The sequence below is a fragment of the Petaurus breviceps genome, unplaced genomic scaffold (assembly GCF_028583685.1).
Source record: "Petaurus breviceps papuanus isolate PSGF00001 unplaced genomic scaffold, PetGlider_PUasm1.0 224, whole genome shotgun sequence".
In the NCBI taxonomy this organism is placed as follows: Eukaryota; Metazoa; Chordata; class Mammalia; order Diprotodontia; family Petauridae; genus Petaurus; species Petaurus breviceps.
Window position 1 is genome coordinate 11,126,690 of NW_027185887.1, and position 15,305 is coordinate 11,141,994.

General features: G+C 37.5%; 1 protein-coding gene across 3 annotated transcripts in view; it reads left to right on the plus strand.

The window, feature by feature from the left end:
* The window catches only part of RIPOR2 (RHO family interacting cell polarization regulator 2), a 129,919-nt gene that overhangs the window by 30,971 nt on the left and 83,643 nt on the right, over window positions 1-15,305 (plus strand). The window lies entirely within an intron of this gene.

Here is a 15,305-nt window from a genome sequence, read left to right on the forward strand (position 1 = left end):
AATCAGTACCAGCTTCTTTCCAGGGAGATTGGGCACCTGTGACTATGATTTTTCTTAGACATGCTCTTTTTTAAAAAAGAAAGGTAGTCACTCTTTTGCATCTGGCTTTTCAGCCTGCTAAATGGTCACCAGAATAGGAGACGAGGTCACCGACTCTGGAGATTGAAAAGATGATGGTTTCATGAGCAAAGCAGAGTAGAAAACTGGTTTTGTGAGGGGTGAACTTGACAGTTTCCTCTGAAGTTTATATTATCATCTAAGGTAAAGGATGCCTTTTTATGTGTTTAGATGCTTTAGAAGGAAATATTTGATTTCTTAATTTCTTTTTGGCAGTCAAAAAAAATGACTTGGGTCTAAAGGAGGATCAGACCCTTATCTTGAACTTTATAGCCTTCTTGATTTGTGCCCAAGAAATAAAATACTGACATCTATGTATTACTTTCAGTCTTCCCCTTTCTTTCCTTTTTTTCCTTGAGGGATTGTAAAAGTTATCATTTCCTTAGGTGACTGTAGTGTTTTGTTGCATGAAAGCCTCATATCAAAAGTTCTTCCCAGTTTTCTGGGATGTATTTTGTTATTTCATTCTTTTACCTGTTTTCATTTGGCCTTCATAGCCTCCTAGGATTGCCTTCTGTTTGTATTTCTGTTTTTCCTTTTTGATCCAGGATTCCTGTTTTGCCCACTAATTGTGTTGACCCTTATCGTAGCTCAGTTTTTAGCTGCCACCCCACAGCAGGGGACCTAAGCTGTGAACTCTCCAAGAACTAGCATTATGATGGCTATTCTCCAATGCTTAATTAGGAGGCAGAGAGCAGCTAGCTTCCTTCTGAATGAACAAAATGCAGGGGTGTGTCTACTCAGGATGGCCTGGGCAAGAAGAAGTTACTCCCTCCTTACTCTACTGCTAGGAAAGATATTTCCCCTCCATTCCCCCACCCCTGAAATAGTGACAATGCATGACTTCTGCCCTAGAAAGCAATGGATACCTTTTCCCTAGGAAGCTACTGTCATGTCAGCATCTTATGACTTGATTATTAGGTTGTTAAATTTAGTCTGTTCATTAATCATTGGACAATTCAATACAACAAATATTTGTCTATATTATGTTCAAGGCAGGAGGTGTAATGGATAGGGTACCCACATTGGAGCCAGGAACACCTGAGTTCAAATTCTGCCTTTGAAATATACTGACTGTGTGGTTCTGGGCAAGTCAATTACTTTCTCAATGCTTCTGGCAACTCTCTAAGACTTTTAAGTTGTGGAGAAGAGTACCTCTTGTATGGGTAGAAAGGGTTTCTTTACCCAGGAGTTTCCTATAACTATGAAATCATAGGGCTTGTTTTTATCTCTTAATTTTGTGTAAGACACAGGGCATGTTACTTTTCCCCTATGAGAAGACCCTCAAATGGTATTTTCTCTATTTGCTGTGCTATCATGAAAGTTTCTCCAACATCTCTTTTCCCTTAGAAATATCAAAAATCTGGACTTGGAAGAAGTAGCAGGATAGAGTGTGAACAAACTGATACCATGGAACCAGAGACATTTAAATTCTGGGGCCCCCACCACAATCCCCACCTTTTCTTTTGGTCAGCTTTTAATAACATCTCTAGAAGAGCTAGAAGAGTGGATCTCCTCTTTTTGTAGTCACCCCATCATTGCAAGGGATGCACTAATGCAGATTCCAGATGCAAAAGTCCATAAGGCAGCATGATCCAGTGAAAAGAGAACTGTGTCTAAAGTCAGAGTATATAGATTTGAATCTTGCCTTTGTTGCTTTCTAGCTGTGTAACCCCAAGCAAATCATTTCACCTCTCTGGGTCTCAGTTTCCTCATCCATAAAATGAGGGGCCTCTGAGATACCTTCTAGCTCTAACCCTATGACTTTATGGTCCATGCTGTAGGCATAAATACTACCAGGAATATTAAAAGAACTACAGCTCTGTTTATGATGGTTAACCACTCCTACCCCATATTTGAAGCTGTAAAGCTGAAAAATATGCATATGACTATGATTTCTCCCTACACACCCACACATTTTTTATTGTACCCAAAACATTTTTTATGACATTTTGATTTGGTTCATTAGATTCTTGGTTCATTCCTTTGCATTAAGATGCATTCATTCCAAACCAGTAGTGAAGGAAGCCAGGACTTCTTGCAGTTTACATTAAACAATTGTAATACAAAACAGCAAGTCCTAGCCTGGAAAAGTTTGCAAATCAAACCTCTGTCTTTCAGTTCAGTATATTCAAATGAGTGATGGGAAAAGTTCCCCTGCATTTTTCTTGCAATCATTTTCTTTCCTTTTTATTTAGTAGGAGAGAGAATGTAAATAGGTAGTAAGAAAGATAGTAGGTTCAGTAAAGAGGGAAGGCTATTTTATTTACATAACATGTCATGGGCAGGTTGATGGAAGCCCTGACTTTGTACCTGGGTTTTCCATGCAATGTAGGGGGAGGCAGTAACCAAGAGCTTGTGAACATCACATTTACCAGTGTTTTTTACATCTTCCCAGCCAAGCCCTCTAAGATTTAAGAAATAGACAGTTTGTGTTTATGGCCATTCAATGAGACAAGAATGCCAGCTGAAGGAGACAATGGTACTCTCTGAATGTGGCAAAATCATATAGACTAGCAGTGCATAATTGGTACCCCAAAGAAAAACAGATGTAGAGTGGAGTCACAAAACTACTGTTGGGTAAACATCACATAACATGATTATTAGGAAAGTCTGTTAATAAAAGGAAAAGAATTACATGGTTGTCCTTTTTCATCTAGGAGAAAGAACCCTTTAGTCAGCCCTATTTTTCCCCCTCTCCTTTTGAAACAATATCTTTATTCTTGCCAAAGAAATTACCTGCTTTTCTATTTACCTTTAATAATAAGCTCAATCAATATGTATATAGAGCCTTCTTATAGAGTAGGTGTAATAAATATTTACTAAATGAATTATTTCCCTGCCTTCCATTCTCTAAGGCCACTATGACACAAAGTTCTGTGCTAAATCTTTAATCTAAGGTATTGGGGTTATTATTATTGTTGTTGTTATTGTATGTGTGTGTGTGTGTGTGTTTCAGGTACATTAGTTTGAACTGACAGCCACATCCTACCTAGGTTGGAAATGTTCTCTGAAAATGACAGAAGTTTACCTAAAGAGTGTGTGGCAGGTTATCATTTAACATCTAACCTCATACATGTGAGCCAGCCCTGGAAATACAAAATACCATCAAGAAAGGAAGCTTTTTGGATCTTATTTCTTTCTATTCTGACTTGTTTACATGACACTGATGAGGGCTGGGTGAAATGGCTAAATGTTTTCAGAGATTCTGGTTTCATTATGCTAATTAAAAAATAAAACAAATTTTTAGAAATAAATGAAGTGAGGGGCAACATTTCCCTGTGGCATTCAAAACAGCTTAATCATTCCCATTGACAGGCCAAGTAAAAGAGTAGCAAGTGACCAGAGAAACATTTTCACAGTCTCACATTTGAGGATGTATTCAGTAATGAGTAACAAGTATATCAGTTTCACTGGAGAAATCTTCACTACTGGTAAGATCCAGGGAAATCAATGAAATGTTCTCCTTGCTTCATCATCGAATTTTATTGAGTGCCTACTGTTTTAGCTCTGTCCTAGGTGCTGACACAAGTATAGAAAATGCAGTTCCTTTCCTTAAGGAGTTGGGGAGACAAGACTAAGAATCAACTTGAGACTAAAATATGAGTCAAGATATCCTGGTCTTAGAATGCTGTATTTCATAGGACAGATCCCTGAAGCTTTGGAGGATAGTAAGGGCTAAAGATTGGCAGTGGGACTTGGACTTGAAGTAAGGATTGGATTTGAAGAGGCAAAGTAGAAAAGGCTGAGAGAAAGGGAGACACATGAAGGACGATGTTTTGGGAGGAAATTAATAGATTAAATTTATTGGAGCAGGAATTGTATTGGAAAGCAAGGAGAAATCCAGTTGTTGATAAGGTTAATAATGTGTTGACAAAGGCAAAGGTAATAACATAAAAAGCAGACCACTTAATAACTGTCACCAATCCTCTTGATTTTTCTGTTCTTCATCAATAGTGACAAAAGTCATGTCTTTTCCTCAAGCAAATTGTTTTGGGAGGAAATTTTAAAAAATTCTCTTTGACTCTCTTTCAACTTGACTCTTTGTCTTTGTCCTGGAAAAGATTCTTGGAAGAGGTTGAAAAGGAGAAAGTTGGGGGACATTTTCAAAATACAAAAGGAATGATAGATTAACAGAGAGTGTATCTTTTATTCTTTTAATAGGAGGGAGAAATTGAAAAGTGACAGTTTCCTAGGATAAGTGCAACTTCCATGAAGTTTTTCCCAATAATACATTTGATCTTACTGCTGTGTGTGTGTCCGTGTGTGTGTTTTACTTATTGCATCAGAAATACTGGACTCTCCTGTGCCTATAGTGAGTTGACCTTGACTAACAGAGTCTACAATCTAATTACTGTTCTAGAGGGTACATACCGCTCTCTCACAGTTTCTATTCCTGCCCACTCAAACATTCCAATTAAATATATTTGTTGAAGGTTCCAGGTCAACTCTGCTTGCTAATAACCCTTTTAATGACAATATTCTGCATTCATTTCCAGGATCACTTTTATGGAACCTCTTTATTTGCTTTTAACCATGGTATAGTCAAAGTAGCTCAGGTTCATTCAATTTAATGGTATCCCCAGGAAGCATTTTACTCTGTATTTGATGGGAATAAAGGGATAAACCCAGAAATTGTTGTAGCATTGGAAATTACTTTAGAAAAAAAGGTTCTTGGTGAGCCAGCACCAAAATATCAAATTATGTTTATAATCTGAGATAAAGTATAATTTAGCAGAACCAGGTGCAGTCTTCTGGTCTATTTAAAAAGGATATGAAAATTTGGAATTGGATACTTAGAGCTTATCAAAATTTCTGTTTCCTTTTCCAAAACTATTATGTCCTATTCTTTTCAGTTGATGCAAAACTGCCTCTAGGTTATAAAAATTGGGGTGCCCAGCCTGAAAGCAGTTATGGAGGAGAAAGCCAGTAGAAGCTAGACTAAAAGAATACAATTAACATCCCCTTGAAAACAGTACCAATTTTTACTTCTCCCAAATTTTCTCAGATTGCATGTTAGTTTTCTATGACAACTCCTCCTATCAATACTTTTACCTTCCTTCTATTTACCTCCTGGGTTTATTGATTGGACCTGCTCTTGATTGCTATTTTAACTAGGTTTCACCTAAATCCAAAGCTTTGTGTAGGGTTGATGAATGGAAGAATGATTTGTCTCTGCCAGATCCCACCACAGACACACCCTCTCCCCCATCATTAAAATGTTCCATTAATGTGTTAGTCTCTTTTTGCACCAAAAGAAGGCACCCTCCATTGGTGATGTAAAAGATAAATGAATCATGAATGGATGGTTCTGATTTTTTTTAACTTGTTTTTCTCCTAAATTATGAGTAACTGTGGCCAATAGAGATTGAGAGTATGGCATGATTATTAATTTTCCACTTTATTGTTGTTGTGAATGGAATCCTGCTTCAACCTTCCCAGCCAAAGTCAGGAAATTGTTTTCTTTATCTGTTCCATTTTCAGGTTCTTATGACAGTACAAAAAAAAAAAAAGCTTGTCCTTTGGGTTGAATTTTGTCAAGACGTTTATTGGTTCAAAACAGGATAAAAATTACATATGGTTGGTTTGTTTTTTGTTTTTGTTTTTCTCCCCAGAGGTCATCTGTTTTTTTTAAGTTCCTCAAAGTATGTCTTCTCACATTAAGATACTTTCCAGATGTTTTTGGTTTTTTGGAGTTGGGTTTTAAGGGCTTTTTTTGTATTCAGATTTCTATAAAATGGTTTCCTTCCTTACTGATGAAAGAAAATGACTAATTTTTAAAGGGATTGATTGATAAATGAAGATATAGTGAATTAGAGGAAAATTCATTGAGCAAGGATGCAATTCAGAAAGAGTAATAGAAATCTTAGACATCATCTAATCTGACCCCTTCATCTTACGGGTGAAGAAATTGAGTTCCAGGAAAGTGAAATGACTTGCTCACAGTAACCCCTCTTCCTCTTCTGTGCCTAAAGATTTGCTGTTAGCTCATGCACAAAAAGTCACTCTTTGTCACTGGTCATTTATCTGTAAAACAGGGTTGCCACACCTGCCTTTTTCCTCACAACCATACTACAAGGATTGTTTAAATTGATTTTCCATAATACTTGAAGCAAGGGATCTTTATTAATAAGTGACATTCTTTTTCACTAAGTACTACTCAGAGAAGAGCTGACACTGGGAATCTCAAAGGCCAATTATAAGATCTGGTGGATCACCAAAAGTTCATTGAGTGATGAATTGCATATCCTGAAATTATCAATTAATAAGTGGGATTTGATGTATTTATGTCATTTATATTACATATTATGAAGTATAGAAACCTTTTCATAACAAGGAATTCAAAAAATATCGATCTTATTACTAGTTCTATATAAAATGAATCCAGCTAATTCAGCCCACACCCTACCCTACCCTACCCTATCTCATCCTACCCTACCCTATCCTATCCTAACCTCTCCCATCCTACCCCACCCTACCACACCCTACCCCAATCCCAGGTTATCCTAGGATTAGTGGGCAGCTTTATTTGAGATGAGTAACAGCTCAGAAATCAAAGGCAGCTGCCCTCTCCGTTATGCTTCCTCTCCCCCAATCAGATAGCATGAGGAATACCAACACTACATTTATTTGTAAACACAAATTCTGATCTGTAGATTTGTGTGTTCATCTATCTCACGTTACATTTTGAATAAGACAGCTCTGTCTTGCAGAAAATAACATTTTTTTTCCTTTGAAGGTATAATTCAATGTGTAGATATTATAATAAGGCTATGGCTGTGGATAAAAATACCCAAAGGCCAAAGATTCCTCCTTATGGTACCCACAGCAACTGCCAGTTATCCAGACTGCATAAATTTGATGGCATGTAAAATAAACCTCAGTGATTCATTTGTGTAATTTAGCCAAGCTATTTGCCGTTGGCCAAATCATTTGGATTGAGGATTAGGACTCTGACTTTCCACACAGTTTTAAAGGATAAGAATACCAGTCATCACATGGCACTAATGAAGTTCCTCTGGGATTGTCTATACAGTATTCACTGACCAGTGCCTTCACATATTCAGATTAGTCAGCTGAATCATTGATTATTGTACCCAAATAGGCAGTGTCTCCCCAGAATACTATCATTGGGAATCAGTGTATCACTTTTTCTCTGAGTAAACAATGCGCCAGATTAAATAACACTATGTCAGTGTTCTGTGTCAAATGCCTACCCCTTTCTGATTGCAAAGGACAGCTTTTCACAACGCTTGGTTTGGGGGCTGGGGAGGGCTGTGCTAAATAACAACAAAGGCAGGGCAGAGAGACCAGGGATCAGAATAGGAGAGAAAAGGGAGCTTTGCCCTCCTTTATATAATGACTCTTGTCTGATCCATACCCACATGCAAAGTAACCCTTAATCAATTTTGTTTTAATTACCGAATGTGGGAAAACAGGACTGTTGCAAATGCATGCAGTTTTAATTTATGCATAGACGAGTTATACAGAATAATTACCTTGCAGTTGAAGAATAATGAATAGTGTCAGATCCGGTTAATCCATGCTTGGCTTATCCTTCTGTTTCTGTATCAAAAAGATTTTGAGTGGTAACTAATCTGTTAGCATGTATAAAATGTGCCATTGTTTTGTTAAAAAAAAGAAGGGGGGGGTGGTCTTCTCCAATCTTCTGATCTACTTTACAGTTCTCAAATGAACAGATTTGAATATAGTTTTCTGTGAAATAACTTTATATCTCTGTTATCAGCTCATATTTGATGTTCAAAAGCATACTGTTTTTTGTATCACTGCAGGAGAAATTATCTGTATGGATTATTTTGGATCCTATGATACCAAAACATATCTCATAGGGTAGCAATAAATGAAAAGGAAAGCTATAAGATATAGGATAGGTTCAGTAGGGATGGTGGTTAAAAGGGAGCTTAGAGTTCATTGAATCTGACCCCATCATTTTGTATATGAGGAAACAGGCTATTTTTCCACTATTAAATATTATTTTTAGTTTATGGAATAAAACAAGCTTTCTATAACATAATAAAAAAGATGATTGCACATGAAACTGCAAATCTACTATGCACAACTTGCTATTCCTTTCAAATATACAACAAAATAATTATATAAATTTCTTTCTTTTCTTCCCTCTCCCCAACACCAGAGACAGCTACTATTGCCCATACACACACACACACACACACACACACACACACACACACACATGAATATATGTAAAATTATTCTATACATCTATTTATTAGCACTTTCTCTGGATGGAGATAGCATCTTTCTTCATATGTCCTTTTACAGTTAATTTGGGTATTTATAACAGTCAAAATGACTTGTTTGCTCAAAGGTCTTAAAACAGTATTGTTGTTACTGTATACAATATTCTCTTGGTTCTGTTCATTTTGCTCTTCATTATTTTATGCAAGTCTTTCCATGTTTTTCAAAAGTCATTGAGCAGACAGCTAGGTGGCTCAGTGAATAAAGCAATGGCCCCGGAGTCAGGAGGACCTGAGTTCAAATACAGCCTCAGACACTTCACACAAAAACTAGCTGTGTGACCTTGGGCAAGTCACTTAACCCCAATTGCCCTCCAAAAAGCAAAATAAATAAAGTCATTGAGCTCATCATTTCTTACAGTACAGTAGTATTGCATCAAAACCATATACCATAACTGTTTAGCCATTCCTCAATTGATGGACATCCTTGCAATTTTCATTTCTTTGTCACCACAAAGTGAGCTGCTATAAATTTTAAATGACTTGCCCAGGGCTACACAAGTAGTAAGTGTATAAGACAGGTTAGAACTCAGGATCTTATTAACTCTAAGCCCAATACTCTATCCACTCTGCTCCCTAGCTGCTTATAATAGGTGGTTAGGCACTGTTCACACCCTGAAGCAAAACAGCCTGGATTGGGAGGCTGGCAATGAATATTGATGGCCACTTCTCTCAACACCAAGCAACTGGTGGAGTTGGGAGGCCCCACTAGCTCAGTGTATTGTAGTTGATTGAAGAGTCAGATTTTAATATAGTGTGTTAACCATTCCAAAGCATTGAAATGGTGAAGGTAAAACTTGCCTGTTGCAATTAACTAATTTTCTCCTTACCCTCTATGGAGTTCTCCTGAACCCCTACAGAATGATTCCCAGAATAGAGTCCCAGTATGTAAATTGAAGCCACAAAAAGAAAACCCCTACTGGAAGTTTCAGAAAAGGAAGAATGAAAGGTAGTATTTGGCAGGTGTATAGTGTCTGACTTCTGAAAATAAAAACAAAATTTTCATTTACTAAGACAAAAGCTGTTATTTAAAGAATTGGGTTTAGACAATTCCAAAGGCCCCATGGTATAAAATGCTCTCCACCTCTAGAAAGATAAGTCATCCGAACTATGAGTGCAGATTAAAGCATACTTTTTCATTTTCTTTATTGTGTCTTGCTTTGGAGGGGGGAGGTGTGGCAACCTGGCTAATATAGAAATATGTTTTGTATGACTTCACATGTAAAATTGATATCTCGTTACCTACCTGCTTTCTCAATAGATGGAAGAGCTGGAGGGACGGAGAGAATTTGGAACTCAAATTTTTCAAAACAAATGTTCAAAATAATTTAATATATTTTTAAAAGAAGTGGGTTTAAGTACAACAATGTAAACAGAAGACTAATTAGTAAATTTGCTACTTGTTCTTCCCTGCTGTGGTTATTAGTTATGTCATAAGCATAATCCAGAAAACCAGTTTTTTGGCAGAAGAGTATGGTACTCAATGCTGCTGTCTTGCCACCTGTTGGGACTGTTGCCCTTTCTTTACCCTAAATACCCAAGTCTAAACAGTTGGATGGCATCTGTTCTTAGGTCTGTGAACACCCACGCTGCTACCTCTGAAACAATATACTTGTCTTGCCAAATGACATATCTTCGGTGCAGAGAATTCTATCCCTCCCATGGATCAAAACACATTCCAATGAGAGAGTATGTAATTTTTTAAAGACTTTGCCTAGTGTGCATTCTGGATTCTGCTCATTCCTCATGGTTACACTGTACGCCTACATTCAGTCTTCTTCATTTTTCAATCCCAGAATCTAGTGATATGTTTAGAGAAGCATACAGTGTGAATAGCAACCATCAAAAGAAAAAAATGCTCAGGGCTAATGCTCTAGAGCATATTGCCTGAAACACTGACTAATTATACCTTGGAAAATTTTTCCTAATGACTTTTTTAGAGACAAAACATGCTAGACACTTGTCCCATGTTTGATACCAATTGCAGTCATACACACACACACAAACACATATATGAAACCAGTGACATTTTCTATAACTTCTGCAGAAATTGTCAATTTCTCTATAAACAAAAACCACTATAAATATCATAAATTAAAATGTTCATAATCATTTGTGAACCAAATTTCTCAGAAACATTTTTTCTCTGAGCCCACAGTGCCCAGGATGCACAAGAAGCATTAAGCTAGACCTTCCAAAACCATAATCTCCACCCTGAATATGGAGATTAAACTGTCCCAACATCACTAAGTTGAGAGACATTCTTCTTTTCCTCAATACACCATTCAAACAGAGTACAGTCAAGGAACTTCTTCATTTACCTATTGGGGTTTGTCTAGCAAAGATGCTGAATCTATTCTTACTTTTGAAGTTTTCTCAATAAAGAAAGTGGATTGTTTAAGGGACTTTGAAAAACTACAGGATTCTTGAGGTCATTTCCTGTCCATCACTGTATGAGTTTTGAAATGTGGTGGCATTTTGAAGGCAGTGAGTAATCATATTTATGTCAAACAAATGAATAGAAAAGAAGTCAAAGGATGATCCCTGTATGAATGGAATAAAATCAGACCTTGGATTATATTGGTGTTTTTCTGGTGCTTAGAAGAAAATAGATTTAACAATGCATTATCATCCCTGTACCTTTCTTTTGGAACTTTTGAGAAAAAACCATAGCAATATCAGTAGAAAGAATCTGAAAACATAATGCAAATCAAATATTTGCTTCAGTTCCTCAAATCAGTCTAGCTTATATTCAGTTAAGTACTATTTATCTCATTCTAAGGGTGGATGGACATTAATGAATCTGTGGATTTGATTGTAAAAGCAGAGAGTGAAGGATAGTTCATTTCCTGTTCTAGAACTTTTAGAGTATGGTACTAGAAAAAGACTACTCTGAATGGTTTTTGTCTATATAGTGTCAGGTTACCTTTGATGCCTATATAGTAAGCTCTTAATAAATGCTTGTTGACTGATTGAATTTTAAAGGATGATTTCAGGGTACTCTGCTCTTTATATTTATAAATGGGAACATGTGGAAAATTTTGCAGCTTGTCCTAAACTTTACAAACAGTGTTGCACAAAGCATCTTCTGAAGAGGCAGCATGGTGTGGTAGGTGGAGAGCAGTCCTTGGAATCAGGAGGACTTGGGTTGAAGTCCTACCTTTGACATGTACTGGCTGGGTGACCATAAACAAGTCATTTATTGTCTTAGTGCATCTAAAAATCTATAAGACTGTAAGTTGCAGAGAAGGTATGAACCTGCATTATTAGAGGGGGTTCTTCATGGGGAGCTCCTAATCCTGATGAAATCACAAGTCTGATGGCCTCCTCCCCCAAAAAAGATATTTGGTTGATAGTAGAAAACAAGAAAAGAAAGGAAAATGAAGCACTAACTATACTGTCTTACACCAATGGTAGAAGTAGGACCCTAAAGCCATCAGTGGTCTAATAATACCTCCTTCCAGGATTTCTCTTTATCTGATGGAGAGTTATGCCAAGAAATTGGGAAAAGAGAATTCTGTCTTCTCAGTTGAAGGAAGAAGTTTGGACTTTGTAGAAAAGAATATTGGTCTGGGATCTAGGAGTCCTGGACCCTGATCAAAGCTCTGATATCCTTTAGCTCAGTGACCCTAGGTAAATAGTTCCTAGGTAAGTAATCCCTCAGTTTGTTTAGCTCCACATGGAATGGGGATAGTGATAACTATACTACCAAATACACATAGTGGTCGGCAGGAAGAATGAGGGGATATATGTGTGAACATTGTGAAAAGATAATACATACAGCATTGTCTAGACATCAGGTATTGTTCTTATGATCAAACCTTTTAGCAGTGAACTAGGCTCTTCAGACACATTATCAGGTAAAGGCAGGAAATAGAAATATTTTCAAATGGCACATACCTCTTCTCTGATTTTAGCCTTTTCATGCCTGCCTATCTCTTTTTCACCTTGCTGGTCAATCGGCCCCATACAACATTCTCCTGGATGTTTGAAGTCAAGAAGGAGGTTCATTGATTCAAAAACATCACTTGCCTGGGATCCATCATTACATCGTGTAGCCCTGTACTGCAAGTTAGTAGTTTCCAGCTTTACATCATTTTGATCTTTGAATTCTGATAGAACAGACTTCTCTCCTTCTATCCTAAGAACTTTTCCCTTGTAGCTTCCCCTTCTTCCTACCCTCCCCCTTCCACTATTGGGATCAGGAAGCAAGGCAGCTTTGAGTATGCCTGGCTACAGCATTCATTTTCCCTGTTGGTCTGTTCTAATGTCCAAGTTAGACAGTCCCCAGGCAGGAGCCTTTGTGTTTACACAGATGTTGACCTGAGTGGACCTGATGATCAGAGGGAGCTGGGACTTATTAGAGCCAGTTAATTTAACCGTGGGTGTGAATTGTTTTGCTTATTCCTGTCTTTGAAGCTGGACACAGTGGGCTCATTTCATAAACTAAGAGATCAAACTTAAATCCAGATAGAGAGCAGCTAAATCCCTACCCTTAACTAGAGAAGGCAGAGCAATATCGAGTGACTCTGACCTCATCCTTATCTATACTATGATCTGAAAGGAAAAGGGTTATCATTTATTGTACCTGTCTAGATGAAATAGTTCAGATCCTCAATGCACCCTCACTCTTTGTGCCTCCAAAGACTCCACAGCTAAGTACACTAAAACTTTTGTTTAAATTTACTATATAAAAATTTAAGAATTATGTTCTTAGAATGTGAGTAAGATCTGTAGCTGTTTGTAAAGAAGATTAATTATTCAATTCAGTAAAGTTTTATGCTGTCTCTGTCATGTCCCCTTTCTTAGACAGGCAGGAGGGGCAGGATGAGAGAGGAGAGCAGGGTAGAAAGAGGATCAGTGGAAACCATTGTCCAATCAGTAAAAGAGCAAAAACTTAAAGATGATCAAAGCGCCACATTTTCAGTTGAGATTAAGTCAAGGGAGTTCAAACCATTCATGCTGGTGGATGGGAACATCAGAAATATTCTCCCTAGATGCAATGTGATCAACATGATAAAGAGGATGGTAAGTAATAAGCAAGAGATGGTGTATGTTTCTAATAGGGGCAAAGCTATTGAGCTTTGTAACTTTGGGCTTGAAATGAGAGACTAAATCTCAAACTCTAGTTGTGCTTGGGACAAATTCCATACTTAGAGACTTGGGCAAAGTCATCTGACCACTCATTCTCTTCTGTAAAAATGGGCATAAAGGCAATCTGAAGGTTTTGAAGTAGCAGATCTTGTCATTTAGTCTTATCACAGGTAAGTGTGGTCTAGATTGGGAAATGAAGGATAGGGTGTTGGAAGCTCTGGGACTTTCCCCTCTTCCCTTTTCTTTCCCTTTCCAATTCATTTTATTGGTATAAGGAAATTCCCAGTGAGGAAACCCAATATAGATCCACCATTGTTTTTCAATTTATAGCCTTGGAGTTGTTTGAGCACTGAGTGGTTAAGTAACTTGCCCAGGATCAGTTATTCAGTGTGGATCAGAGGTTGACCATGAACCCAAGTTTTTCTGACTTCAAGGCTAGAATTCTACCCCATTCTGACTCTCTGTCCCCATTTTTTTCTGGACCAAAAGTCAAGAAGCAACATTTTGCATGTACAAAAAAACCTCTATATATCCTTCAGTCTCTAGACAATTATTATTATTATTGTTGTTGTTGTTGTTGTTTCTGGAAAATTGAGGTTTTACAACATGTAACTGAAACCATAGCTACCACATAAATGTTGATTTTTTTTCCCACCATTCCCCCATATCCTTGCATCAAATCACATTTTTACCTGAGGATTAAATGGCCTCTCTCTCATTACACCACTGCTGCATTACAACCTGGTGCAGCCTCAGTCCACAGGTTATTAGCATGAAGCCATAACTGACTCTTTTGTACTTTGATTGAAGCAACATAAATTTGGCGGGGAGCCAAAAATAGTTCAGCAGATGTTATTCACGGGGCCAGCCTTATGGTATGCAGCGGCAAAACAACTAATAGGAAAACGAGAAGACTAGAGATGCTCTCTCAGGTCCCTTCCTAGTCTTATGATTCTACTTTTTTCAGCTGCAAATTATTATTCCTGCAGTTTAATTTTCTAAAATCATCAGACAGAGATCATGAATCTAGGCTTCTGGGAATCAACTTTTAAACTGCTAAATAATGATGAAGAAACTTGTACGGAACTGCCTCTATTGCTTATGATCTAAAGCAAAACTCACTATGTTTAGATAAAGCAGTAGTCAGCCAGTCAGTCAATAAGCATTTATTAAATAACTATTATGTTCCAGGTACTGTACTAAGTGCCAAGGATACAAAAAAGCAAAAGTCAGCCCCTGACCTCCAGGAGCCCACAGTCTAATAGAGTGGCCTGGATTTGTACTCTCACATTCACTGTATTTTAGGAAACACAGACTAGCCTAATTCATTAAAAAATTCAATTCAACTTTCAGCTGCCAGAACAGAGGCTCTAAAACACAATAAATAATCCTTTTCATAAATTCTTCAAACTTCCCAGCCCTTTGATTAGTGAATGTTATTATTTCCCCAGAAGAAACCAGGGTAGAGAAAAGTTAAGTAAGGTTACACCATGAGTCAGGGAGCAAACCAGGAATGGAGCCCAGGTGCTCTCATTCCTAATCCCATGACAATCACTAGATCTCACTTTAAACCCTAAGGAGCAGCACTTCATATCAGTATGTATTATTTTCAGGCCTATAATAAGACGCTTGGAGGAGAAGCATTTCAAGTGTTACTTTAAAAAGAGTTGTCATAACAACAGGAATAAAAAGATAAAATGCAACTACACTTTCAAAGGTCTGCTTAAGTCTTGACTATAGCTTGGCTCCATATTGATTTAAGGATCCAAGGGTATCCTCTTAGCTCCTACAAGAAAGTTGAGTGCTTAACACTAC